This window comes from Scyliorhinus canicula, chromosome 13 (genome assembly GCF_902713615.1).
Source record: "Scyliorhinus canicula chromosome 13, sScyCan1.1, whole genome shotgun sequence".
Taxonomy (NCBI): Eukaryota; Metazoa; Chordata; class Chondrichthyes; order Carcharhiniformes; family Scyliorhinidae; genus Scyliorhinus; species Scyliorhinus canicula.
The window spans coordinates 97,525,777-97,552,191 of record NC_052158.1 but is presented as its reverse complement, the minus strand read 5'-3'; the positions used below and the strand labels follow the sequence as shown (position 1 = coordinate 97,552,191).

General features: G+C 53.1%; 1 pseudogene; it reads left to right on the top strand.

Annotated features, from left to right (window-relative positions):
* Positions 1 to 23,676, top strand: part of LOC119975632 — a 41,541-nt pseudogene extending 17,865 nt beyond the window's left edge.
* The last annotated feature ends 2,739 nt before the right edge of the window (positions 23,677 to 26,415 follow it).

The following is a 26,415-nucleotide window of genomic DNA, read 5'->3' as shown; positions in this document are numbered from 1 at the left end:
TCCTCTAGACCTTTCTAAATCATGTGCTGATCTAGCTTGTTTTTAAATCAATCTCTGCCATTTATCTTAACTACTTACCCAACAGCACAACCACATTCTCTGCAGAAGCTGGAGATTGTGGCAGGAGTTTGGACCAGGTGTGTGGCCGCAGTGTTTGCCAGTGTGTAGCAGCAGTGTGTACCACAGTGTCGCGGTCCTGTGTCCATACCCCTGGTCGGTGCTAGCGAAGCTCTGGCTGGGGGAGGGGGTTCCTGTGCGCTGGGTTGCGGGGGCGCCGGGGGGGGGGGGTTTGTGTTGGTGTGGGGGTTGTGGCCGCATGCCGGCGGGTGCCAGGCCCCGAAGGGAGACCGTGTCCTGCCGCCCGTCCAGATACTCCACATACGCATACTGCAGGTTAGCGTGGAGTAACTGGACTCGTTCAACCAACGGGTCGGACTTGTGCACCCACACATTCTTCCGGAGCAAGGTGGGCCCGGGGGTTGCCAGCCAGGTCGGGAATGGGGATCCTGAGGACGACTTCCTGGGGAAAACAAGAAGACGTTCATGAGGTGTTTGGTTCGTGGCAGTACAGAGGAGAGACCGAATCGAGTGGAGAGCGTCAGGGAGAACCTCTTGCCAGTGGGAGATAGGGAGATTTCTGGACCGTAGGGCCAGTAGGACGGTCTTCCAGACCGTACTGTTCTCCCGCTCGACCTGTCCGTTACCCCGGGGGTTATAACTGGTCGTCCTGCTAGAGGCAATGCCCCTGCTGAGCAGGAATTGACGCAGCTCGTCACTCATCAAAGAGGATCCCCGGTCGTTGTGGATGTACGCGGGGTAACCAAACAGGGAGAAAATGGAGAGGAGGGCCTTGATGACGGTTGTTGTGGTCATGTCGGGACAGGGGATGGCAAAAGGAAAGCAGGAGTACTCGTCAATCACACTTAGAAAGTATATGTTGCGGTTGTTGGAGGGGAGGGGACCCCTGAAGTCCATGCTGAGACATTCAAAGGGGCGGGACGCCTTTAGCAGATGCGCTTGCTCGGGGCGGTAGAAGTGCGGCTTGCACTCCGCGCAAATGTGGCGTCCCTAGTTACAGTCCTGACCTCAATGGAGTAGGGCAGGTTGCGGGTCTTAACGAAATGGTAGAAGCGGGCTACCCCTGGATGGCAGAGGTCCGCGTGGAGGGTGCGGAGGCGGTCTATCTGCGCGCTGGCACCGCGGGACAGGGCATCAGGAGGCTCGTTGAGCTTCCCAGGGCGATACAAGATATCGTAGTTGTACGTGGAAAACTCGATCCGCCACCGCAAGATCTTGTTGTTCTTGATCTTGCCTCTCTGTGCATTATCGAACATAAAGGCCACTGACCGTTGGTCTGTGAGGAGGGTGAACCTCCTGCTGGCCAGATAGTGCCTCCAGTATCGCACAGCTTCGACTATGGCCTGTGCCTCCTTTTCCACCGAGGAATGGCGGATTTCGGAAGCGTGGAGGGTCCGGGAAAAGAAGGCCACGGGTCTGCCCGCTTGGTTCAGGGTGGCCGCCAGAGCTACATCAGACGCGTCGCTCTCAACCTGGACTGGGAGGGACTCGTTGATAGCACGCATCGTGGCCCTTGCAATGTCTGCTTTGATGCGGCTAAAGGCCTGGCGGGCCTCCATCGACAGGGGGAACGTGTTGGACTGGATGAGAGGGCGGGCTTTGTCGGCGTAGTTCGGTACCCACTGGGCATAAGAAAAGAAGCCCAGACAGCGTTTGAGGGCTTTGAGGGAGTTGGGGAGAGGGAGTTCCATTAGGGGGCCCATGCATTCGGGGTTGGGGCCTATCACTCCTTTACGCATTACGTAGCCGAGAATGGCTAGGCGGTCGGTGCTAAACACGCACTTATCCTTATTGTATGTGAGGTTAAGGAGTTTTGCGGTACGGAGGAGATTTTGGAGGTTGGTGTGATGGTCCTGCTGGTCATGGCCGCAGATGGTGACATTGTCGAGATACGGGAAGGTTGCCTGTAAACCGTGCTTGTCGACCATTCGGTCCATCTCCCATTGGAAGACCGAGACTCCATTTGTGACACCGAATGGAACCTTTAGAAAGTGGTAGAGGTGCCAATCTACTTCGAACGCAGTGTACTTTCGGTCACTCGCGTGGATGGGTAGCTGGTGACAGGCGGACTTAAGGTCCACCGTGGAGAAGACTTTGTACTTTGCGATCTTGTTAACCAGGTCGGAGATACGGGGGAGAGGATACGTGTCCAGCTGTGTAAACCTGTTGATGGTCTGACTGTAGTCAATGACCATCCGGTTTTTCTCCCCAGTCCTAACACCAGCACTCGGGCTCGCCAGAGACTGTTGCTGGCCTCGATAACTCCTTCCTTCAGCAGCCTCTGGACCTCGGACCTGATGAAGGTCCGGTCTTGGGCACTGTATCGTCTGCTCCTAGTGGCGACGGGCTTGCAAGCAAGGGTGAGGTTCGCAAACAAGGAAGGGGGGTCCACTTGGAGGGACGCGAGACTGCAGACAGTAAGGGGGGGAATAGGGCCGCCGAATTTAAAGGTCAAGCTCTGCAGGTTGCATTGGAAATCCAGTCCTAAAAGTGCTGGTGCGCAGAGACGGGGAAGGACGAGGAGTTTGTAATTTTTAAAAACCCTCCCCTGGATCGTGAGGTCCGCTATGCAACACCCAGTGATTTGGACGGAGTGCGAACCTGAAGCCAGAGCGATTTTGTGCTTAACCAGGTGAACAGGGAGCGCACAGCGTCTTACCGTGTCAGGGTGGACAAAACTCTCTGTGCTCCCGGAGTCTAGTAGACAGCTCGTCTCGTGTCCGTTAAGGAGGATTTGCGTAGTCGCCGTGGAGAGCGTGCGGGGCCGCGAATGGTCCAGTGTCACAGCAGCGAGTCGTGGCAGGAGCTCGGAGTCATCTTCTCCCATGGAGTATTCACTGGTGGGGTCCTCCGTGCCGACCCAAGATGGCGCGCCTGTCGGTCGCACGTGGAGTCGGGGTCCCAAAATGGCGGCGCCCGTGGCTCGCACGTGGCGTCAGGGCCCCAAAATGGCGGTGTCCGTGGGTCACTCGTGGTGGTTGGGAGCGGGGGCAGAGGGGTCTGTGGGCCGCCCGGGGCCTTGGAGGGGTGCAGGGGGGGTGATCCGCAGTCGCTGCGCGGAACAGCAGCAACCGACCTGGACTGGCAGACCACGGTGTAGTGGCCCTTTTTACCGCAGCTCTTGCAGACTGCGGAGCGGGGCGGACAGTGCGGGCGGGGGTGCTTGGCCTGGCCACAGAAATAACAGCGGGGCCCCGTGGGCTTATCGGGGCGTGCCGCAGTGCAGGCCTGGGGGGGGGGGTCGGATTCGGCGGGAGTGAGGGGAGGTGCGTGCCAAGTTGCCCAAGGGGTCGCCGCGCGGCCGGGGGCATATGCACGGGCATTTTGGTCGGCAACCTCCAGGGAGGATGAGAGGGTCCGTGCCTCAGTGAGGCTCAAAGTGTCCTTCTCTAGGAGCCGCTGGCGTATCTGAGAGGATTGCATGCCTGCGACAAAGGCATCCCTGATTAGCAGTTCAGTGTGCTCCACCGTGGTAACTTGCGGGCAGGCGCAATTTCTTCCCAGGACAATGAGGGCCCGATAAAACTCATTAAGGGACTTACCGGGGAACTGTTGCCTTGTTGCCAGGAGGTGCCGCGCGTAGACTTGCTTTACAGGCCTGAGAAAATGTCCTTTCAGGAGATCCATGGCTGTCATAGTCCTGTTCATCATCTATCATTGAATAAATGGCGGTGCCCATGCACGAGTGGAGGATGTGGAGTTTCTGCTACTTTGTTGGTTGACTGTCAGAAGTGGTGAGGTAACTATTGAAGCATGCCAGCCAATGTTTAAAAGTTGCTGACGCGTTTGTAGCATGCGGGCTGACGCGGAGGCAGTCTGGTTTGATCCGAACCTCCATTTCCAAGTTCCAGTTCATTAAATTGATGCACCATCAATTGGACTCGAGTCGTGAAGAAATTCCAAATATCAGACTTTGATGAACTAGTTGTGTGCCCAGCAGTCGACTTACAGAGAAAGGCCGACTGCCGGCTGCTACGGGTTCTTATACCCTGCCTCGTTGGAGGGGCTACTGGCCTCTCTGCCAATCGGCGAGCAGTCACATGACTGACCTCTGCCAATTGGCAGAGAGACACATGACCTGCCTGAGCCAATGGGCAGCGAGTCGTCTACACCAATGGCAGCACTACTCTGAGGTACCGTAAACCTCCTAGTCATACCACCACATGTACCAGGTGTGTGGCAGCAGGGTGTACCAGGTGTATGGCAGCAGTGTTTACCAGTATGTGGTGTCAGTGTATACCAGGTTTGTGACAGCAGAGTGTGTCAGGCATGTGGCAGCAGTGTGTACCAGGTGTGTGTCCGGAGTGTTAACCAGTGTGTGACAGCAGTGTGCACCACAGGTGTGACAGCAGTGTGCGGCAGCAGTGTGTACCAGTGTGTGACAGCAGTGTGTACCACAGGTGTGACAGCAGTGTGTGGCAGCAGTGTGTACCAGTGTGTGACAGCAGCGTGTACCACAGGTGTGACAGCAGTGTGTAGGTGTATGGCAGCAGTGTGTACCACAGGTGTGGCAGCAGTGTGTACCACAGGTGTGGCAGCAGTGTGTACCAGTGTATGACAGCAGTGTGTACCAGTGTGTGGCAGCAGTGTGTGACAGTGTGTGGCGGCAGTGTGTACCATGTTTGTGGCAGCAGTGTGTACTGGTGGGTGACAGCAGTGTGTACCAGTGTGTGACAGCAATGTGTACCAGTGTGTGACAGCAATGTGTATTAGTGTGTGGCGGCAGTGTGTACCAGGTGTGTGGCAGCAATGTGTACCAGTGTGTGACAGCAATGTGTACCAGGTGTGTGGCAGCAGTGTGTGACAGTGTGTGGCGGCAGTGTGTACCAGGTGTGTGGCGGCAATGTGTACCAGGTGTGTGACAGCAGTGTGTACTGGTGGGTGACAGCAATGTTTACCAGGTGTGTGGCGGCAGTGTGTACCAGGTGTGTGGCGGCAGTGTGTACCAGGTGTGTGACAGCAGTGTGTACTGGTGGGTGACAGCAATGTTTACCAGGTGTGTGGCAGCAGTGTGTACTAGGTGTGTGGCGGCAGTGTGTACTAGGTGTGTGGCGGCAGTGTGTACTGGTGGGTGACAGCAATGTTTACCAGTGTGTGGCAACAGAGTGTACCAGGTGTGTGACAGCAATGTGTACCAGTGTGTGGCAGCAGTGTGTACCAGTGTGTGGCAGCAGTGTGTACCAGTGTGTGGCAGCAGTGTGTGACAGTGTGTGACAGCAGTGTGTACCAGTTTGTGGCAGCAGTGTGTACCAGTGTGTGGCAGCAGTGTGTGACAGTGTGTGACAGCAGTGTGTACCAGTGTGTGGCAGCAGTGTGTACCAGTGTGTGGCAGCAGTGTGTGACAGTGTGTGACAGCAGTGTGTACCAGTTTGTGGCAGCAGTGTGTACCAGTGTGTGGCAGCAGTGTGTGACAGTGTGTGACAGCAGTGTGTACCAGTGTGTGGCAGCAGTGTGTACCAGTGTGTGGCAGCAGTGTGTACCAGTGTGTGGCAGCAGTGTGTAGCAGTGTGTGGCAGCAGTGTGTGACAGTGTGTGGCAGCAGTGTGTGGCAGTGTGTGACAGCAGTGTGTACCAGTGTGTGGCAGCAGTGTGTACCAGTGTGTGGCAGCAGTGTGTACCAGTGTGTGGCAGCAGTGTGTGACAGTGTGTGGCAGCAGTGTATGGCAGCAGTGTGTACTAGTGTGTGGCAGCAGTGTGTGGCAGTGTGTACCAGTGTGTGGCAGCAGTGTGTGACAGTGTGTGGCAGCAGTGTGTGACAGTGTGTGGCAGCAGTGTGTACTAGTGTGTGGCAGCAGTGTGTAGCAGTGTGTACCAGTGTGTGACACCAGTGTGTACCAGTGTGTGACAGCAGTGTGTACCGGTGTGTGGCAGCAGCGTGTAGCAGTGTGTGGCAGCAGTGTGTAGCAGTGTGTGACAGCAATGTATACCAGTGTATGGCAGCAGTGTATACCAGTGTGTGACAGCAGTGTGTAGCAGTGTGTGACAGCAATGTATACCAGTGTATGGCAGCAGTGTGTACTAGTGTGTGGCAGCAGTGTGTACCAGTGTGTGACAGCAATGTATACCAGTGTATGGCAGCAGTGTGTACTAGTGTGTGGCAGCAGTGTGTACTAGTGTGTGGCAGCAGTGTGTACCAGTATGTGACAGCAATGTATACCAGTGTGTGACACCAGTGTGTACCAGTGTGTGGCAGCAGTGTATACCAGTGTGTGACAGCAGTGTGTAGCAGTGTGTGACAGCAATGTATACCAGTGTACGGCAGCAGTGTGTACTAGTGTGTGGCAGCAGTGTGTACTAGTGTGTGGCAGCAGTGTGTACCAGTATGTGACAGCAATGTATACCAGTGTGTGACACCAGTGTGTACCAGTGTGTGGCAGCAGTGTGTAGCAGTGTGTGACAGCAGTGTGTACCAGTGTGTGGCAGCAGTGTGTACCAGTGTGTGACACCAGTGTGTACCAGTATGTGGCAGCAGTGTGTACCAGTATGTGACAGCAATGTATACCAGTGTGTGACACCAGTGTGTACCAGTATGTGGCAGCAGTGTGTACCAGTGTGTGGCAGCAGTGTGTAGCAGTGTGTGACAGCAGTGTGTACCAGTGTGTGACACCAGTGTGTACCAGTATGTGGCAGCAGTGTGTACCAGTATGTGACAGCAATGTATACCAGTGTGTGACACCAGTGTGTACCAGTATGTGGCAGCAGTGTGTAGCAGTGTGTGGCAGCAGTGTGTACCAGTGTGTAGCAGTGTGTAGCAGTGTGTGGCAGAAGCGTGTGACAGTGTGTGGCAGAAGCGTGTGACAGTGTGTGGCAGCAGTGTGTAGCAGTGTGTGGCAGCAGTGTGTGCCAGGTGTTTGGCAGCAGTTTGTGCCAGTGTGCACCAGGTGTGTGGCAACAATGTTTACCAGTCTGTGGCAACAGTGTGTAGCAGTGTGTGGCAGCAGTGTGCACCAGGTGTGTGATAGCTGAGTGTAGCAGTGTGTGGCAGCAGTGTGCACCAGGTGTGTGATAGCTGAGTGTAGCAGTGTGTGGCAGCAGTGTGCACCAGGTGTGTGGCAGCAGTGTGCACCAGGTGTGTGATATCAGTGTGTAGCAGTGTGTGGCAGCAGTGTGCACCAGGTGTGTGATATCAGTGTTTAGCAGGTGTATGGCAGCAGTGTGTACCAGGTGTGTGGCAGCAGTGTGTACCAGGTGTGTGGCAGCAGTGTGCACCAGGTGTGTGATATCAGTGTGTAGCAGTGTGTGGCAGCAGGGTGTACCAGGTGTATGGCCGCAGTGTGTACCATGTGTGTGATATCAGTGTGTACCAGGTGTATGGCAGCAGGGTGCACCAGGTGTATGGCAGCAGGGTGTACCAGGTGTGTGGCAGCAGTGTGTACCAGGTGTGTGATATCAGTGTGTGACAGCATGTGGCAGCAGTGTTTACCAGTGTATGGTGGCAGTGTGGACCAGGTGTGTAGCAGCAATGAGCAGCAAATGGGTGGCAGCAGTGTTAACCAGTGGGTAGCAGCGGTGTGTACCATTGTGTGGCAGCAGTGTGTACTATGTGTGTGGCAGCAGTGCGTACTATGTGTGTGGCAGCAGTGTGTACTATGTGTGTGGCAGCAGTGTGTACTATGTGTGTGGCAGCAGTGTGTACTATGTGTGTGGCAGCAGTGTGTACTATGTGTGTGGCAGCAGTGTGTACTATGTGTGTGGCAGCAGTGTGTACTATGTGTGTGGCAGCAGTGTGTAACGGCAGTGCGAAAAGTGTGTCAGCAGAATACCACGAATATGGCAGCTGTGTGTCCCAGTGTGTAGCAGCTGTGTGTACCACGTGATGGCAGCAGTGTGTAACAGTGAGTGTCAGCAAAATATACCAGTGATGGCAGCAGTGTGTACCAGGTGTGTGGCAGCAGTGTGTACCAGGTGTGTGGCAGCAGGGTGTACCAGGTGTGTGGCAGCAGGGTGTACCAGGTGTATGGCCGCAGTGTGTACCAGGTGTATGGCAGCAGGGTGTACCAGGTGTGTGGCAGCAGGGTGTACCAGGTGTGTGGCCGCAGTGTGTGCCACAGGTGTGACAGCAGTGTGTACCAGGTGTGTGGCAACAGAGTGTACCAGGTGTGTGGCAGCAGGGTGTGCCACAGGTGTGACAGCAGTGTGTACTAGGTGTGTGGCAACAGAGTGTACCAGGTGTGTGGCAGCAGGGTGTACCAGGTGTGTGGCCGCAGTGTGTACCAGGTGTGTGGCCGCAGTGTGTACCAGGTGTATGGCCGCAGTGTGTACCAGGTGTATGGCAGCAGGGTGTACCAGGTGTATGGCCGCAGTGTGTACCAGGTGTATGGCAGCAGTGTGTACCAGGTGTATGGCAGCAGGGTGTACCAGGTGTGTGGCAGCAGGGTGTACCAGGTGTGTGGCAGCAGTGTGTACCAGGTGTGTGGCAGCAGGGTGTACCAGGTGTGTGGCCGCAGTGTGTACCAGGTGTGTGGCAGCAGGGTGTACCAGGTGTGTGGCAGTAGTGTGTACCAGGTGTGTGGCAGCAGGGTGTACCAGGTGTGTGGCCGCAGTGTGTACCAGGTGTGTGGCAGCAGGGTGTACCAGGTGTGTGGCAGCAGGGTGTACCAGGTGTGTGGCCGCAGTGTGTACCAGGTGTGTGGCAGCAGGGTGTACCAGGTGTGTGGCTGCAGGGTGTACCAGGTGTGTGGCAGCAGGGTGTACCAGGTGTGTGGCAGCAGGGTGTACCAGGTGTGTGGCAGCAGGGTGTACCAGGTGTGTGGCAGCAGGGTGTACCAGGTGTGTGGCAGCAGGGTGTACCAGGTGTGTGGCCGCAGTGTGTACCAGGTGTGTGGCAGTAATGTTTACCAGTATGTGGTGTCAGTGTGTGCCAAGTGTGTGACAGCAGTGTGTACCACGGTTGTGGCAGCAATGTGTACCAGGTGTGTCCCCGCAGTGTTAACCAGTGTGTGGCAGCAGTGTGTACCACGTTTGTGGCAGCAGTGTATACCAGTGAGTGGCAGCGGTGTGTACGAGGTGTGTGTCGGCAGTGTGTACCAGGGGTGTGACGGCAGTGTGTACCAGGGGTGTGACGGCAGTATGTACCACGGGTGTGACAGCAGTGTATACCAGGTGTGTGGCAGCAGTGTGTACCAGGGGTGTGGCGGCAGTGTGTACCAGGTGTGTGGCAGCAGTGTGTACCAGGGGTGTGGCGGCAGTGTGTACCAGGTGTGTGGCAGCAGTGTGTACCAGGTGTGTGATAGCTGAGTGTAGCAGTGTGTGGCAGCAGTGTGCACCAGGTGTGTGATATCAGTGTGTAGCAGTGTGTGGCAGCAGTGTGCACCAGGTGTGTGATATCAGTGTGTGACAGCATGTGGCAGCAGTGTTTACCAGTGTATGGTGGCAGTGTGGACCAGGTGTGTAGCAGCAATGAGCAGCAAATGGGTGGCAGCAGTGTTAACCAGTGGGTAGCAGCGGTGTGTACCATTGTGTGGCAGCAGTGTGTACTATGTGTGTGGCAGCAGTGCGTACTATGTGTGTGGCAGCAGTGTGTACTATGTGTGTGGCAGCAGTGTGTACTATGTGTGTGGCAGCAGTGTGTACTATGTGTGTGGCAGCAGTGTGTACTATGTGTGTGGCAGCAGTGTGTAACGGCAGTGCGAAAGTGTGTCAGCAGAATACCACGAATATGGCAGCTGTGTGTCCCAGTGTGTAGCAGCTGTGTGTACCACGTGATGGCAGCAGTGTGTAACAGTGAGTGTCAGCAAAATATACCAGTGATGGCAGCAGTGTGTACCAGGTGTGTGGCAGCAGTGTGTACCAGGTGTGTGGCAGCAGGGTGTACCAGGTGTGTGGCAGCAGGGTGTACCAGGTGTGTGGCAGCAGGGTGTACCAGGTGTATGGCCGCAGTGTGTACCAGGTGTATGGCAGCAGGGTGTACCAGGTGTGTGGCAGCAGGGTGTACCAGGTGTGTGGCCGCAGTGTGTGCCACAGGTGTGACAGCAGTGTGTACCAGGTGTGTGGCAACAGAGTGTACCAGGTGTGTGGCAGCAGGGTGTGCCACAGGTGTGACAGCAGTGTGTACTAGGTGTGTGGCAACAGAGTGTACCAGGTGTGTGGCAGCAGGGTGTACCAGGTGTGTGGCCGCAGTGTGTACCAGGTGTGTGGCCGCAGTGTGTACCAGGTGTATGGCCGCAGTGTGTACCAGGTGTGTGGCAGCAGGGTGTACCAGGTGTATGGCCGCAGTGTGTACCAGGTGTATGGCAGCAGTGTGTACCAGGTGTATGGCAGCAGGGTGTACCAGGTGTGTTGCAGCAGGGTGTACCAGGTGTGTGGCAGCAGTGTGTACCATGTGTGTGGCAGCAGGGTGTACCAGGTGTGTGGCCGCAGTGTGTACCAGGTGTGTGGCAGCAGGGTGTACCAGGTGTGTGGCAGCAGTGTGTACCAGGTGTGTGGCAGCAGGGTGTACCAGGTGTGTGGCCGCAGTGTGTACCAGGTGTGTGGCAGCAGGGTGTACCAGGTGTGTGGCCGCAGTGTGTACCAGGTGTGTGGCAGCAGGGTGTACCAGGTGTGTGGCCGCAGGGTGTACCAGGTGTGTGGCAGCAGGGTGTACCAGGTGTGTGGCCGCAGTGTGTACCAGGTGTGTGGCAGCAGGGTGTACCAGGTGTGTGGCCGCAGTGTGTACCAGGTGTGTGGCAGCAGGGTGTACCAGGTGTGTGGCCGCAGTGTGTACCAGGTGTGTGGCAGCAGGGTGTACCAGGTGTGTGGCAGCAGGGTGTACCAGGTGTGTGGCCGCAGTGTGTACCAGGTGTGTGGCAGCAGGGTGTACCAGGTGTGTGGCAGCAGGGTGTACCAGGTGTGTGGCCGCAGTGTGTACCAGGTGTGTGGCAGCAGGGTGTACCAGGTGTGTGGCAGCAGGGTGTACCAGGTGTGTGGCCGCAGTGTGTACCAGGTGTGTGGCAGCAGGGTGTACCAGGTGTGTGGCTGCAGGGTGTACCAGGTGTGTGGCAGCAGGGTGTACCAGGTGTGTGGCAGCAGGGTGTACCAGGTGTGTGGCAGCAGGGTGTACCAGGTGTGTGGCCGCAGTGTGTACCAGGTGTGTGGCAGTAATGTTTACCAGTATGTGGTGTCAGTGTGTGCCAAGTGTGTGACAGCAGTGTGTACCACGGTTGTGGCAGCAATGTGTACCAGGTGTGTCCCCGCAGTGTTAACCAGTGTGTGGCAGCAGTGTGTACCACGTTTGTGGCAGCAGTGTATACCAGTGAGTGGCAGCGGTGTGTACGAGGTGTGTGTCGGCAGTGTGTACCAGGGGTGTGACGGCAGTGTGTACCAGGGGTGTGACGGCAGTATGTACCACGGGTGTGACAGCAGTGTATACCAGGTGTGTGGCAGCAGTGTGTACCAGGGGTGTGGCGGCAGTGTGTACCAGGTGTGTGGCAGCAGTGTGTACCAGGGGTGTGGCGGCAGTGTGTACCAGGTGTGTGGCAGCAGTGTGTACCAGGGGTGTGGCGGCAGTGTGTACCACGGGTGTGACAGCAGTGTGTAGCAGTGTGTGGCTGCAGTGTGAACCACAGGTGTGACAGCAGTGTGTGACAGTACGTGGCTGCAGTGTTTACCAGTGTATGGTGGTAGTGTGCACCATGCGTGTAGCAGCAATGAGCAGCAGATGGGTGGCAGCAATGTTTACGAGTATGTGGCAGCAGTGTGTACTATTGTGTGGCAGCAGTGTGTACTATGTGTGTGGCAGCAGTGTGTACTGTGTGTGGCAGCAGTGTGTACTGTGTGTGGCAGCAGTGTAAACCAGTGTGTGACAGCAGTGTGTACCAGGTGTGTGGCAGCAGTATAAACCAGTGTGTGACGGCAGTGTGTACCAGGTGTGTCCCCGCAGTGTTAACCAGTGTATGGAAGCAGTGTGTAGCACGGGTGTGACAGCAGTGTGTAGCAGTGTGTGGCAGCAGTGTGTACCAGGTGTACGTCCGCAGTGTTAACCAGTGTGTGGCAAAAGTGTGTACCAGGTGTGTGACAACAATGTATGCCAGTGTGTGGCAGCAGGGTGTACCAGGTGTGTGGCAGCAGGGTGTACCAGGTGTGTGGCAGCAGGGTGTACCAGGTGTGTGGCAGCAGGGTGTACCAGGTGTGTGGCAGCAGGGTGTACCAGGTGTGTGGCCGCAGTGTGTACCAGGTGTGTGGCAGTAATGTTTACCAGTATGTGGTGTCAGTGTGTGCCAAGTGTGTGACAGCAGTGTGTACCACGGTTGTGGCAGCAATGTGTACCAGGTGTGTCCCCGCAGTGTTAACCAGTGTGTGGCAGCAGTGTGTACCACGTTTGTGGCAGCAGTGTATACCAGTGAGTGGCAGCGGTGTGTACGAGGTGTGTGTCGGCAGTGTGTACCAGGGGTGTGACGGCAGTGTGTACCAGGGGTGTGACGGCAGTATGTACCACGGGTGTGACAGCAGTGTATACCAGGTGTGTGGCAGCAGTGTGTACCAGGGGTGTGGCGGCAGTGTGTACCAGGTGTGTGGCAGCAGTGTGTACCAGGGGTGTGGCGGCAGTGTGTACCAGGTGTGTGGCAGCAGTGTGTACCAGGTGTGTGATAGCTGAGTGTAGCAGTGTGTGGCAGCAGTGTGCACCAGGTGTGTGATATCAGTGTGTAGCAGTGTGTGGCAGCAGTGTGCACCAGGTGTGTGATATCAGTGTGTGACAGCATGTGGCAGCAGTGTTTACCAGTGTATGGTGGCAGTGTGGACCAGGTGTGTAGCAGCAATGAGCAGCAAATGGGTGGCAGCAGTGTTAACCAGTGGGTAGCAGCGGTGTGTACCATTGTGTGGCAGCAGTGTGTACTATGTGTGTGGCAGCAGTGCGTACTATGTGTGTGGCAGCAGTGTGTACTATGTGTGTGGCAGCAGTGTGTACTATGTGTGTGGCAGCAGTGTGTACTATGTGTGTGGCAGCAGTGTGTACTATGTGTGTGGCAGCAGTGTGTAACGGCAGTGCGAAAAGTGTGTCAGCAGAATACCACGAATATGGCAGCTGTGTGTCCCAGTGTGTAGCAGCTGTGTGTACCACGTGATGGCAGCAGTGTGTAACAGTGAGTGTCAGCAAAATATACCAGTGATGGCAGCAGTGTGTACCAGGTGTGTGGCAGCAGTGTGTACCAGGTGTGTGGCAGCAGGGTGTACCAGGTGTGTGGCAGCAGGGTGTACCAGGTGTGTGGCAGCAGGGTGTACCAGGTGTATGGCCGCAGTGTGTACCAGGTGTATGGCAGCAGGGTGTACCAGGTGTGTGGCAGCAGGGTGTACCAGGTGTGTGGCCGCAGTGTGTGCCACAGGTGTGACAGCAGTGTGTACCAGGTGTGTGGCAACAGAGTGTACCAGGTGTGTGGCAGCAGGGTGTGCCACAGGTGTGACAGCAGTGTGTACTAGGTGTGTGGCAACAGAGTGTACCAGGTGTGTGGCAGCAGGGTGTACCAGGTGTGTGGCCGCAGTGTGTACCAGGTGTGTGGCCGCAGTGTGTACCAGGTGTATGGCCGCAGTGTGTACCAGGTGTGTGGCAGCAGGGTGTACCAGGTGTATGGCCGCAGTGTGTACCAGGTGTATGGCAGCAGTGTGTACCAGGTGTATGGCAGCAGGGTGTACCAGGTGTGTTGCAGCAGGGTGTACCAGGTGTGTGGCAGCAGTGTGTACCATGTGTGTGGCAGCAGGGTGTACCAGGTGTGTGGCCGCAGTGTGTACCAGGTGTGTGGCAGCAGGGTGTACCAGGTGTGTGGCAGCAGTGTGTACCAGGTGTGTGGCAGCAGGGTGTACCAGGTGTGTGGCCGCAGTGTGTACCAGGTGTGTGGCAGCAGGGTGTACCAGGTGTGTGGCCGCAGTGTGTACCAGGTGTGTGGCAGCAGGGTGTACCAGGTGTGTGGCCGCAGTGTGTACCAGGTGTGTGGCAGCAGGGTGTACCAGGTGTGTGTCCGCAGTGTGTACCAGGTGTGTGGCAGCAGGGTGTACCAGGTGTGTGGCCGCAGTGTGTACCAGGTGTGTGGCAGCAGGGTGTACCAGGTGTGTGGCCGCAGTGTGTACCAGGTGTGTGGCAGCAGGGTGTACCAGGTGTGTGGCAGCAGGGTGTACCAGGTGTGTGGCCGCAGTGTGTACCAGGTGTGTGGCAGCAGGGTGTACCAGGTGTGTGGCAGCAGGGTGTACCAGGTGTGTGGCCGCAGTGTGTACCAGGTGTGTGGCAGCAGGGTGTACCAGGTGTGTGGCAGCAGGGTGTACCAGGTGTGTGGCCGCAGTGTGTACCAGGTGTGTGGCAGCAGGGTGTACCAGGTGTGTGGCTGCAGGGTGTACCAGGTGTGTGGCAGCAGGGTGTACCAGGTGTGTGGCAGCAGGGTGTACCAGGTGTGTGGCAGCAGGGTGTACCAGGTGTGTGGCCGCAGTGTGTACCAGGTGTGTGGCAGTAATGTTTACCAGTATGTGGTGTCAGTGTGTGCCAAGTGTGTGACAGCAGTGTGTACCACGGTTGTGGCAGCAATGTGTACCAGGTGTGTCCCCGCAGTGTTAACCAGTGTGTGGCAGCAGTGTGTACCACGTTTGTGGCAGCAGTGTATACCAGTGAGTGGCAGCGGTGTGTACGAGGTGTGTGTCGGCAGTGTGTACCAGGGGTGTGACGGCAGTGTGTACCAGGGGTGTGACGGCAGTATGTACCACGGGTGTGACAGCAGTGTATACCAGGTGTGTGGCAGCAGTGTGTACCAGGGGTGTGGCGGCAGTGTGTACCAGGTGTGTGGCAGCAGTGTGTACCAGGGGTGTGGCGGCAGTGTGTACCAGGTGTGTGGCAGCAGTGTGTACCAGGGGTGTGGCGGCAGTGTGTACCACGGGTGTGACAGCAGTGTGTAGCAGTGTGTGGCTGCAGTGTGAACCACAGGTGTGACAGCAGTGTGTGACAGTACGTGGCTGCAGTGTTTACCAGTGTATGGTGGTAGTGTGCACCATGCGTGTAGCAGCAATGAGCAGCAGATGGGTGGCAGCAATGTTTACGAGTATGTGGCAGCAGTGTGTACTATTGTGTGGCAGCAGTGTGTACTATGTGTGTGGCAGCAGTGTGTACTGTGTGTGGCAGCAGTGTGTACTGTGTGTGGCAGCAGTGTAAACCAGTGTGTGACAGCAGTGTGTACCAGGTGTGTGGCAGCAGTATAAACCAGTGTGTGACGGCAGTGTGTACCAGGTGTGTCCCCGCAGTGTTAACCAGTGTATGGAAGCAGTGTGTAGCACGGGTGTGACAGCAGTGTGTAGCAGTGTGTGGCAGCAGTGTGTAGCAGTGTGTGGCAGCAGTGTGTACCAGGTGTACGTCCGCAGTGTTAACCAGTGTGTGGCAAAAGTGTGTACCAGGTGTGTGACAACAATGTATGCCAGTGTGTGGCAGCAGTGTGTACCAGGTGTGTGGCAGCAATGTTTACCAGTCTGTCACAGCAGTGTTTACCAGTGTATAGCAGCAGTGTGTACCACATGTTTGGCAGCTGTTTGTACCAGGTGTGTGACTGCAATGTTTAAAGTGTGTGGCAGCAGTGTGTACAAGGTGTGTGGCAGCAATGTGTAACCGGTGTATGACAGCAGTGTGTACAGCAGCAGTGGGTACCAGTGTGTGTGGCAGTACTGTGTATTAGTATGTGACAACAATGTTGCCCAGTATACGGCAGCAGTGTGTACCAGTTGTGTCAGCAGTGTGTACTGGTGGGTGGCAGCAGTGTGTACCAGTGTGTGGCAGCAGTGTGTACCGGGTGTGTGGCGGCAGTGTGTACCAGTGTGTGGCAGCAGTGTGTACCAGGTGTGTGGCAGCAGTGTTTACCACAGTTGTGACAGCAGTGTGTACCACGGGTGTGTCAGCAGTGTGTACCACAGGTGTGACAGCAGTGCGTACCAGGAGTGTGGCAGCAGTGTGTACCACAGGTGTGACAGAAGTGTGTCCGCAGTGTTAACCAGTGTGTGGCAGCAGTGTTTACCAAGTTTGTGGCAGCAGTGTATACCAGTGTGTGGCAACAGAGTGTACAGGGTGTGTGACAGCAATGTGTACCACAGGTGTGACAGCAGTGTGTACAAGTGTGTGGCAGCAGTGTGTACAAGTGTGTGGCAGCAGTGTGTACAAGTGTGTGGCAGCAGTGTGTAGCAGTGTGTGGCAGCAGCGTGTAGCAGTGTGTGGCAGCAGCGTGTAGCAGTGTGTGGCAGCAGTGTGTACCAGTGTGTGGCAGCAGCGTGTAGCAGTGTGTGGCAGCAGTGTGTAGCAGTGTGTGACAGCAGTGTGTACCAGTGTGTGGCAGCAGTGTGTGACAGCAGTGTGTACCAGTGTGTGGCAGCAGTGTGTGACAGCAGTGTGTACAAGTGTGTGGCAGCAGTGTGTAGCAGTGTGTGGCAGCAGTGTGTACCAGTGTGTGGCAGCAGCGTGTAGCAGTGTGTGACAGCAGCGTGTAGCAGTGTGTGGCAGCAGCGTGTAGCAGTGTGTGACAGCAGTGTGTACCAGTGTGTAGCAGCAGTGTGTACCAGTGTGTGGCAGCAGTGTGTACCAGTGTGTGGCAGCAGCGTGTAGCAGTCTGTGGCAGCAGTGTGTACCAGTGTGTGGCAGCAGCGTGTACCAGTGTGTGGCAGCAGTGTGTAGCAGTGTGTGGCAGCAGTGTGTACCAGTGTGTGGCAGCAGCGTGTAGCAGTGTGTGGCAGCAGTGTGTACCAGTGTGTGGCAGCAGTGTGTACCAGTATGTGGCAGCAGTGTGTGGCAGCAGTGTGTACCAGTGTGTGGCAGCAGCGTGTAGCAGTGTGTGGCAGCAGTGTGTACCAGTGTGTGGCAGCAGTGTGTACCAGTGTGTGGCAGCAGTGTGTAGCAGTGTGTGGCAGTGTGTGGCAGCAGTGTGTACCAGTGTGTGGCAGCAGTGTGTAGCAGTGTGTGGCAGTGTGTGGCAGCAGTGTGTGGCAGTGTGTGGCAGCAGTGTGTACCAGTGTGTGGCAGCAGTGTGTACCAGTGTGTGGCAGCAGTGTGTGACAGTGTGTGGCAGCAGTGTGTACCAGTGTGTGGCAGCAGTGTGTAGCAGTCTGTGGCAGCAGTGTGTACCAGTGTGTGGCAGCAGTGTGTACCAGTGTGTGGCAGCAGTGTGTACCAGTGTGTGGCAGCAGTGTATACCAGTGTGTGGCAGCAGTGTGTACCAGTGTGTGGCAGCAGTGTGTACCAGTGTGTGGCAGCAGTGTATACCAGTGTGTGGCAGCAGTGTGTACCAGTGTGTGGCAGCAGTGTGTACCAGTGTGTGGCAGCAGTGTGTACCAGTGTGTGGCAGCAGTGTGTACCAGTGTGTGGCAGCAGTGTATACCAGTGTGTGGCAGCAGTGTATACCAGTGTGTGGCAGCAGTGTGTACCAGTATGTGGCAGCAGTGTGTACCAGTGTGTGACAGCAGTGTATACCAGTGTGTGGCAGCAGTGTGTACCAGTGTATGGTGGTAGTGTGCACCAGGTGTGTAATATCAGGGTGCAGAAGTGTGTGGCAGCAATTTGTACCATGGGTGTGACAGCAATGTGTGACAGTGTGTGACAGCAGTGTGTACCAGTGTGTGGCAGCAGTGTTTACCAGTGTGTGGCAGCAGTGTGTGGCAGTAGTGTGTACCAGTGTGTGGCAGCAGTGTATACCAGTGTGTGGCAGCAGCGTGTACCAGTGTGTGGCAGAAGTGTGTAGCAGTGTGTGGCAGCAGTGTGTACCAGTGTGTGGCAGCAGTGTGTACCAGTGTGTGGCAGCAGTGTGTAGCAGTGTGTGGCAGCAGTGTGTGGCAGCAGTGTGTGGCAGCAGTGTGTGGCAGCAGTGTGTACCAGTGTGTGGCAGCAGCGTGTACCAGTGTGTGGCAGCAGTGTGTACCAGTGTGTGGCAGCAGTGTGTAGCAGTATGTGGCAGCAGTGTTTACCAGTGTATGGTGGCAGTGTGGACCAGGTGTGTAACAGCAATGTGCAGCAGATGGGTGGCAGCAATGTTTACCAGTGGGTAGCAGCGGTGTGTACCATTGTGTGGCAGCAGTGTGTACTATGTGTGTGGCAGCAGTGTAAACCAGTGTGTGGCAGCATTCTGTACCAGTGTGTGTGGCGCTAACAATCGCACTCAAAGACGAGAGGCAAGTTCAATCGAGGCTTTATTGCTTTGTGATGCTATTACACCGGCTGCAACTGTAGACTAGGGTCTGAGTGATTCACACGCATATTTATACCCAAGCTCCCTGTGGGCGGAGCTAGCCGGCAGGGGCTTACTGGAGGAACCTGTATTATAGGTACAGCCATACATCCCCCTACTGCAAGTATGCATATCTACAGTGGTTATCACCACAGTGTGGCAGCAGTGTATGGCAGCAGTGTGTACCAGTGTGTGGCAGCAGTGTGTAGCAGTGTGTACCAGTGTGTGGCAGCAGTGTGTACCAGTGTGTGGCAGCAGTGTGTACCAGTGTGTGGCAGCAGTGTGTACCAGTGTGTGACTGCAATGTTTACCTGTGTGTGGCAGGAGTGTGTGTCATAATACACATGGTGCAGACATACACTGATTGACACACAGCAAGACCAATTAACACACACAACACCGCAGCCAATCACCAGTTAAAGCACACTCACTATAAAGACAGAGGGCATCAGTTTTCCTGCTCATTCGGGATGCAGCCTCTCAGAACGACAGAGCTCATAGCTTGCAGCACAGATCTTCACCATGTGCTGAGTGCATAGACTGGTTAGGATAGGCATAGGATTTTAGTTTAATCTAACATAGTGTCGACCCACAGTGAAAGTATGTTCAACAGTTTCCAGCTTAATAAAATAGTGTTGCACTATTTCAAGTGTTGGTAGCCTGTATGTGTTACTGCTGAGGTCAACGCAGTCTCCACGGATCCAGAGTACTGTAGCCACCGAAGTTGGCCATTGCCCGACACAAAATGGAGAATTGAATGCATGAAGGAAAAACAGGACAATGTAAGGAAAACAGGCAGGCTGCAGAATCTCCCTGTGTATTCTGTCTGCAAAGAAACCACTCGGCACTGAAACTAACAGTTGCGCATACTAATTGAGCGATTCCCGGTGATTCACGGGCACAATGGACACAATCGAGAATAACAAAGGTCAAGCCAGACTCTTAGGCGCCAGCAGGAGTCCCGGACAATAAGTTACAAACAGCCCCAAGAACCGCCCAGCGATCTGGAAACAGCCCCAGTATTGGGGAATTCAAACCAATCAATTGGTATGAGGTCCAATCGATTGCAAGCAGGTATAGGGTCCACCCAGATGGGCGCGAAGCCCCTGGGACATATAAAAGTCAGATCCCAAGTCCAGCTCTCTCTCATAGCCGGCCCTCCCAGCAGGACACCTTTGCAGCAGCTCTCTCAGAACTTGACCGTGAGAAGGAGAGGCCTGGCCAACAGCTACATCGGCAAGTAAGTGTCCAACAAACGCTCGCTACGAGAATAGACACTCCTGACCCCTTAGCCCGTTCCAACTGGGAAGCCTGCAGTCTCAGGACAGAACAAGAGGCCATTGTTCCCTGATCCAGTGGGTTCCCTTATCGAAGGTAAGTATTGACTTATAGTGGTAGGAATAGTTTAGTCCGCTAGTATTAGTTGCATGAGTATCGATTTACTGTGTATTAATAAATGTGTTTGATTGAACCTTACTAACTGGTGTATTGAGTCATTGATCTGAACTTGAACTTGAACCTTGTGGCGGTATCATAAAGATACCTGCGACTCTATAGAACATAGAATATTACAGCACAGTACGGGACCTTCAGCCCTCGATGTTGCGCCGACCTGTGAAATCATCTGAAGCCTATCTGACCTACTATTTTCGTGTCCTCTCCTCGCTCTTCTTAACTCTCCCTTTAGGTCCTTCCTGGCTAACTTGTAACTCTCAAGTGCCCTAACTGAGCCTTCATGTCTCATCCTAACATAAGCCTTCTTCTTCCTCTTGACAAGTGCTTCAACTTCCTTAGTAAACCACGGTTCCCTTGCTCGACAACTTCCTCCCTGCCTGACCGGTACATACTTATCAAGGACACGCAGTAGCTGTTCCTTGAAAAAGCTCCACATTTCGATTGTACCCATCCCCTGCAGTTTCCTTCCCCATCCTATACATCCTAAATCTTGCCGAATAGCATCATAATTGCCTTTCCCCCAGCTATAATTCTTGCCTTGCAGTATATACCTATCCCTGCCCATTGCTAAAGTAAACATAACCGAGTTGTGATCACTATTACCAAAGTGCTCACCTACATCTAAATCTAACACCTGGCCGGGTTCATTACCCAGTACCAAATCCAATGTGGCCTCGCCCCTTGTTGGCCTGTCTACATACTGTGTCAGAAAACCCTCCTGCACACACTGAAAATGGGCAGCCTCTTGGCCCACTGCGGGCTGGAGAATCGCCGGGGGTGGGGGGGGGGGGGGGGGGGGGGGGCTGCGAGTGGGATTCACTGCCCCCCAGCGAACATTTTTTAAAAATCGGCCACATTGCGCATGCACGCCCGATCATCGGTGTGCATGTGCAAAACTATGCGCAATGCGGCCGATTTTTAAAAATATGTTTGCGGCCATTTTGAAGGACGCTTGCAGCCAACGTTATTAAAAGCCAGCTGCTGCAGAATCACAGAAGATGTTTTTTACCTAATCTACCTAATCTTTCTGCCTAAAGGGAGGCAGAGGGCAAGTCATGCCCCCCCCCCTCCGCCCCGAACGTCGACGTCACGCGCTTTGGGCTCGATTGCGATTCCTCCATTTTGTTAGCAGCAAACAAGCAACAGGACAGTAAAATTAAAAATGGATCGTTTTGTTATAAGGAAGAGAGGCCCAGAAACACAAACAGGCCAGGATCTCACAACTAAACCATTTGGAGAGAGTGGCTCAGAAGAATCCACAGCAGGACAAAGCAGTGTTGGTGTGAGCTCCAGGGCCTCTGGTGAACAGCCCATTAAGAAGAAACTGAAATCAGGCACAAAGCACTGTAAGGATGATTTTTTAAGGTATGGATTTATTAATTGCGCCAGTGCAAATCAGGATGCAAGGGCCATGTGCATTATATGTAGGGAAGTGCTGGCAAATGAAAGTTTAAAACCCTCAAAACTTCAAAGGCACTTGAAGACTAAGCATGGCGCGTTCGAGGACAAGCCTCCTGATGTTTTTCAAAGGATGCAACAAGAACTTAAATCGTCGGCTGAAGCCCTCAGCAGAAATGTTACATTGAACGACAAAGTACAATTAGCCTCTTACATGATAGCTTACCGTGTAGCTAAAGAGAAAATGCCCCACACTATCGCAGAGAGATTAATTCTCCCTGCAGCATTAGATATAGTCCATATGGTCAGAGATGAGAGGTGCGTCGAAAAGTGAAATGCATCAATCTTAGTGATAGCACAGTGGCTCGCCGAATTTCTGATATTGCTGAGAATTTAGAAGCTCAGCTCATTTCTCATTTAAAATCAGCGCAGGCATTCGCAATACAACTGGGTGAAAGTACAGACATTTCAGATTGTGCAACCTTGCTAGTATATGTTAGGTATGTTTGGCACAATGAATTTGTGAAAGATTTTCTGTGCTACTTAACTTTAGCAACCCACACAACTGGTGCAGAAATTTTTGAAGTTTTGAAGAGTTTTGAGGTTGGAAAGTGCGGGCTCGACTGGGGTAATTGCAGAGGAATCACAAGCGATGGAGCAGCCAACATGACTGGGAAAAAGAACGGAGTTATAGCAAGGATTAAGGAGGCAGTTGGTCAGGACATTGTTTGGAATCATTGTTTTATTCACCATGAGGCACTGGCATCAAAAGGAATTCCATCCGATCTTGAAGTGGTGTTGAAAGTGTTATGGGAGAGGTGTTTTCAGAACCCCAAAAATGTATCATGGAGTTCAACCAACCCATCTTTAATGGATTGTTGCTTTTGAAGCACACGGCTTGTTCCCCAGGTGTAGTATTACAATTATGGACACGTGGTTTTTAAAACAAAACAATGTTTATTCCATGAACTCAAATTAACCTTTTAAATAAACATTGAATCTCTTAACACTCCTTACTTCAAAGATAACCCCAAAAATAATACAACACTACCCAATCCTGCAAACTGTTCCTTTACACATCCAAAAGACTTAACAAATCCTTCAAACAGAAGCACATTAGATTTATCTTCAATACTGAGACCTTTTTATAATTCCGCTTTCACCAAAGGATTAGAACATAGAACAGTACAGCACAGAACAGGCCCTTTGGCCCTCGATGTTGTGACGAGCCATGATCACCCTATTCAAACCCACCCTATACCCACAACCCAACAACCCCCCCCTTAACCTTTACTTTTTTTAGGACACTACGGGCAATTTAGCATGGCCAATCCACCTAACCCGCACATCTTTGGACTGTGGGAGGAAACCGGAGCACCCGGAGGAAACCCACGCACATACGGGGAGGATGTGCAGACTCCGCACAGACAGTGACCCAGCCGGGAATCGAACCTGGGACCCTGGAGCTGTGAAGCATTTATGCTAACCACCATGCTACCGTGTTAATCACCGGCAGAAGTCACCAGCAATGCAGCTCACAGCCAAGCCCAAGCTTTCTTCAAACTGAAACTAAAACTCCCAAAAATCAGAAATGTGCTCAGCTCCCACCCTGTGACATCACTTCAATAATATGATCAGCTTCATTTCTTAAGGGTACATTTCTTAAACATCCAATTCTTAAAGGCACTCTCACATGACAAAAGGAATAGTGAAAGTTGTGAATTTCAGTAAACGCAGCCCACTCAATACCAGACTTTTTGACATTCTGTATTCCAATATGGGGGCTGAGCACACACATTTATTGTTTCACACGGAAGTACGTTGGCTGTCAAAGGGTCGGGTGTTGTTCAGTTTACAAACTGAAGTAAGAAATCCACACTTTCCTCCTTGTGAAATTGTCCCCTCTGGCTGATTTGTTTGCTGATGGAACTTGGATGCGAGCAATGTCTTACCTTGCAGACATCTTTTCAATTCTAAATGAACTGAACCTCAAATTGCAAGGGAAGGATGATGATTGCTTTTGGCACTCTGAAGAAATCGAAGCTTTCCAAAAGATATTGAAAGTTTGGCAATTGCGAGTGCGAAGCCAAACCTACTATATGTTTCCCACGCTGCTACGACACATTGAAGAAAACAGTTTTAGTAAGGAAACTGTAAATGGAGTGGCAAGCCTTATTGAGTTGGATCTGGCTGCCCTCATCGACAATTTTGGTCGCTACTTTCCAGAGGAGAAGTTTAAGATTCTGAGAGGAGGTGGGTGGAAAATCCCTTTGAGTTTGAGACCCCAGAATCAGTTCTTAACTTGTAGCTGCCTCCAAAAGAAGAAATTGAGCTTATGCATAAAAAAATCAATGAGGCTGTCAGCATTCTGGAGTAGTGTCTCTGAGGAGTATCCAGAGCTGAGAAAACAAGCATTTTGTTGCTCTTGCCTTTCACAACGACCTACATGTGCGAGGTTGGATTTTCCGTTCTCACAAAGATGAAGACGCCTCAAAGGAACCGGCTGAATCCTTCACCCAATATGCGCATAGCCTTCTCTTCCTGTGAACCTTATTGGAGTGAGATCGTGAGGACCAAGCAGGCTCACCTCCCACATTAACGGGAAGAGAAAATGGTGGGTAGCGAAGGTCGGCCAGCGTGGGTCGCGAGGGTCGGTCGGCGTATGTCGCGAATGTCGGCCAGGTTGGGTCCTGAAGGTTGGCTGGTTGGAAAAGATGGGTCCCCAGAAAAAAAGTTTGAAGAACACTGGTCTGGAAGTCTCCCGGTTTCCCGCTGGCAGGAGGTCCTCCCCGACGCGCTCCACTCCATTTAGTCGCTCCTCTGCTTAGCCACGAACGAGACCCCTCACGACCGTCTATTTGTCTTCCCCAGGAAGTCCATTTCCGGGGCCTCGCTTCCGTCCTGGCTGACAAAACTGGGGCCTGTCCTGCTCCGGAAGCACGTGAAGAGACATAAGTCTGACTCCCTGGTCGAGAGGGTCCAGCTCCTACATGCCGACTCTCAGTATGCCTACGTGGCGCACTACGACGGACGACAGGATACATTCTCCCTCTGGGATCTGGCACCCGCCGGTTCCCCAGCGACCATCACCAACGTGCTCCCCCCACACCCCCCATCACCACCAACCGAATCCCTCACGGCAGGCTACCAGCTGCCCCCCTGGGGATCCTGAACACCACCCCCAACGCTACACGGCCTACACCCCCCCTTCCCCATCGCCGACACACCGTGATGAAGCTCCAGACGACAAGCTCCTAAAGTCAACGAGTCCTACACCCGTGCCCGCAGTGAAGCCGGAGCTGAGGCGATCACAGAGAATGATTAAGGCTCCGGACAGACTCGATATGTGAGCCAACTTCACCCCAGCTGGACTTCAATTTTTAACAGGGGGTGAATGTGGTGAACGTATTGCTACTGCAATTCACCACTGTATTGTACTGTATTATGTTGATGCCCCTGTGGGCTCCGCCTGTGGCTCTTCCCCCTCGGGGGTGGTATATAAACCTTCAGCCTGTAGGCGGCACTCAGTACAGAGCAGTCGCAGGCAGGCACAGATCTAGCTTATTAAAACCACTGTTCACTTCTACTAATCGTCTCGCGTGAATTGATGGTCGCATCAAGCACCTTCCAAACATGTAACCTCTTTGAAGAACAAAGGAAGCAGCAGGCTCCGAACACCACCATCTGTATGTTTCCCCTTCTAGTCGCACACAGTCTCGAATTGGAATTATATCGCTGTCAATTCACTGGATCAAAATCTTGGAACTCCTTCCCTAAGTAATAATCTGGGATGGGAAATAAATGCTGGCCTTAACGGTGATGCTTCCATGTCGTAAATGGCAGTTTAAAAAAAGTTGTTGAATTAAGTAATGCAGCGGCAGAGTAAACTCTTAATCCAACGAAACAGCACAAAAGTTGTTCAAACATGAACTTAAACAGATAGAACCAAAGAGGACCAACAACCTGCTGACATGGACCAGCTTCATTCCTTCATTGATTGCAGTGCCTCAGATTTTTAGCTCTCCAGGCTTGCTTCTTAAAGGAAATTACTCTCTTCTTTAGGGGTACTGAAGTCTGTTCCTAACACACTGTCACGTCCAGGTAGGGGTGTGGAGGAGTTCACTACCCGCACCTATGTAGGAAGTATACCTGTCATCCATCAATCTTTAAGCTGACAGCCAGCATTAAAATCATCCTATCAGTCTTTCAGCATTTCACAAAAAGAATCAGGTACGTTTTAGTGAAACCGGAGGTTGTCAGCATTAATCAATCAGATCAATTAGAAGGTGGCGTTAGAAGCTGCCAGAACAAATTGAATCAATTGGAGGGCAAGGCTTGAGTTAATCAGATATTACTTTCTCTCATTGTCTAGTTGGCTAAAACTTCATGGCAATTCTTGCACATCCTGAGTCCTAACCATCTCTGGTATCTTACATCGGGATTTGTTTGGGCTGGAGCCCAAGCTGCCCTATGGCTGGTATAGTGTCGCTAACACTGGCAGATTGCCTGACTGACTCGCAGAACAGCCTATGGGCTGGAATTTTGCTATACGTGAAAAATCGCAACATGACACTTGCTATTATCATGGGCGTTGGGGAGGGGGAGGGTGGAGGAGGGGGGGGGGGTTGTGGTGGCACTGGTGTTCACGTTTCACACATGTGCATTTTATGGTTACAGCTGGCCATTTAAATCATCAGTCAGATTTTGATAGCCAGGAGTGTGAAACCTGAAGTACGCTGAGTAGACCTGGTAAGAGCAGGTCTGAACTTTGTGCATTTCTTTGGATATCCCTTTAATGATTTAAGATACTCCTTTGGATATGGTACAGGAACATCTTTGGTTGGGGTCATATGCCCTTTGGCATTATTAGAAGTCGTCATAACTGTGTATTAAAAAATGTATCAGCTCATTAGCTATTAAAGTAATTTGGATCTGTCGGCAGACCTGTCAAAATAAACTGTAAAGCGTACCTGCCAAAAGTGTCAAGCGGAATTCTCAAAAGCACCCGCCAAAGGGAGCTATCAAGCTGTTGAGGTATTTAACATTCCTGCCCATTAAATCTTTGCAAACGATGTTGGGAGAATTTGAACAAAACATCATTGCTTGCTATTTCACTCTGTTCATATAAACCTGAGACCTTCCATTACTGGATATTGATGCATGATGGATTTCACAACCATCCATTTTCTTAGGAGGATTCCTGCCATTTCAACAATTTAATTGGCAGCTATAAGTATTATAAACTCTTTGAAGTGGGACTATGAGTTTCAACGTTTCTTGTCATAAGGCATTGTGAACTTGAATTGTTGTTGTGTTGAAGCTTTACATAGTTGCAGAC